This window comes from Oryctolagus cuniculus, chromosome 7 (assembly GCF_964237555.1).
Source record: "Oryctolagus cuniculus chromosome 7, mOryCun1.1, whole genome shotgun sequence".
NCBI classification, from domain to species: Eukaryota; Metazoa; Chordata; class Mammalia; order Lagomorpha; family Leporidae; genus Oryctolagus; species Oryctolagus cuniculus.
Genome location: NC_091438.1, coordinates 118,300,818 through 118,303,491, shown reverse-complemented (window position 1 = coordinate 118,303,491; position 2,674 = coordinate 118,300,818).

Here is a 2,674-nt window from a genome sequence, read left to right as displayed (position 1 = left end):
CCAGCACTGCCAAAGTGCCACAGTTGTCACACCTCTCATCCCTGTGCTGCCCTCACCATCCCTGCTTTGAAGTGTGGGTCTTGGAGCCAGGTTGAGCCTCCTCCTGCAGTGCTGGCATCCCATATGGGCACGAGTTTGAGCTCTGGCTACTCCATTTCCAATCCAACTCCGTGCTGATATGCCTGTTAGACAGTGGAGGATGGCTCAAGTGCTTGGGTCCCTGCACCCATGTGAGAGACCCGGTTCTTCCTGGCTCTTGGCTTCAGCCTGGCCCAGCCCGGCCATTGCTGACAGTTGGGGAGTGAGCCGGAGGATGGAAGATCTCTGTCTCTCCAGCTCTGCCTTTAAAAGAGTGCGTAGCATGGGTCTTCCACCAGCTCCCACCTTTCCCCGGTGCTCAGGGTGCTCAGAGCGGGTAATCCCAAGAATGTGCCCGGTGTTGGCCATAACCCTTCCCTACCCCTTGCTGGTGTTCTGTAGCTTCCGGAGAAACTGCTGGTTCCCGTCCTGGTCTCAGGATCGGCTCCTAGGGAAACCCCAACCAGATGGACACTAGTATTTTTCCAGGAATCCCCGTGAGCCATCCTGTTACCTCCCCCAGCTAGGACACCTCCTTTTGAGGACCACTGCCGTACTGCACAGCAATCAGGCCATCTAGGCAGATGGCCAGAGCCCAGAGCCCCTTTGCACACCCTCAGAACAGCCCCTCCCGGAGTGGAGTGGCTATGGTCGTGAGAGCCTCCCTTGGGTGTTGAGCTGAAATCCTCCTGTGACCTTGACCCTTTTGCCTGGGCAGGGACCAGAGGACACAGAGACCTGCTGGGGGGAGGGGGCATCCAGACTCCCAGCCCTGCCCTGCTGGAGCCAAAGCTGTTCCATGTGTGTTATGTATGGGACTTTTCCTGAAAGCCTTTGTTTAGGGGAGAAAGAGGTCCACAACTAAAAAACCAAATGCGTGAATGAAGCAGTGCTTACTAATGACTGACTCTAGTTCAATGTCGTGACACCGTCCCACAAAGACTAGGTGAGTGCTCAGGCACTTAAGCCTTACCCAAGTGCCACTGGTTCCAGCATTGCCCTGGTCGCTCAGGAGGGAAGGGATTCCTTCCCCTCCAGCCTGAGGTTCTGCCAAGCAGGGCACAAATTGCCTTTCCCAAGCCTTGGCACCAGGCCTGACAGCAAGGTTCTTAGGAGGTCTCCAGAACTACTTCGCAGCAGGGGCCATGGGTCACATGTAACCAGGAGCAGGTGTCACTCCCAGGCAGTCGTGGCGCAGCCAGCTTGTGGTGGCCAGGCAGTGGACGCGGGCAGGTGGCTGGCTGTAAAGTCTTGGCAGGACCGAGCGCAGCCAGCACGACTGCTCAGTTTACAAGGAGAAACTGTAGTGCAGAGGAGTTGCACTGCCTGGTTGCATGAGCGAATGTAGGGAGCAGAATGGGACTTTTCAGCATGGGCATTTGGTCTCCATGCTGCTCGGTAGCCCTGTAACCCATATGCAGAGGGCCTGGGTTCAAGTCCCACCTGTGCTTCTGATCCAGCTTCCTGCGGACGTGCACCCTAGGAGGCAGCAGGTGTTGGCTCAAGGACTTGGGTCCCTACTGCCCACATGGGAGATCCAGATGGGGCTCCGGGCTCTTGGTCTCAGCCTGGCCCAGCCCATTGTTGCAGGCATGTGGGGAGTGAACCAGCAGATAGGAGTTTCTGTCTGTCCATCACTCAACTAAAATAGAAATCAATAAATAAAAAAGAGAGAGGCTTTTCTTGGCTGCATTGGGTTCCTGTCAACAGCTGAGGGCGACAGTCCTAGTGGCCACGAATACTGTATGGTGCCTTCCTTGGCTTTTATACCTGAGTCCACCCTTCCCAGGGCCGAGCGGCCGGGTCAGCGACCGGGGCCTCTGCTGAGCCCTTGTTGCTCAGAACTCAGGTTCTGGATCCTTACAGCTGTGGGCTGCACCACACCTGCGCTGGCCTCAGCAAGCCCAGTGCTTGCTTCTGTGTTTTGGCTCCCGAACTCCTGCAGATGGTAATGTGCCAAAGCCAGAAACTGGTGCTCCTGAGAGGAGCACCCCCTGATGGGCCTTAGGGGGTGTGTCCTTAGAAGGTAGTTCTTGGGAGACGATAGGTTCTAGATGTCATTGGGCCAGCCTCTCTCTGCTTCCTGGCTCTTCAGAGGAGCCTTCCTGTGCCCCACCACGGCTGCCCTTTGGCTTCACCAGGCCAGCAGGTGTGTGTGTCCTGGTGTATTAGGGTTTCTCTCGATAACCCTAATACAACACCAGGACAAAGCAAACCCTGGTTGGCAGTGTTTGCCAATTCCTCTGGCACGACAGGGATTTCAGGCTGCCATCACCGAACGTGGAAGTGGCAGGAGGTGTGCACACCGGCTCTTGTACGCAGACCAAGCTAGCCCTGGCATACCATGAGCCCCTCCCCGGGCACTGTTCTCACTCCTCCTCCAGGGCAGTTGACTTCAGGTTTGTGGGTGGGGTGACTGGTAGCTCCAAGGTCATGTGTGCCAGTTCTCTTCTACTTTCAGCCTCCAGATCAGGTGGAGGACAGATTGCTGGCCTGGCCACCTTCCTCCTACCTCTCAACATCCTCCTGCCCATGGCCAAGTTCATAGACCCAGCCAAGGTCCCTCAGGCACTCTCTTTCTCCTCTGCCTCCTCTC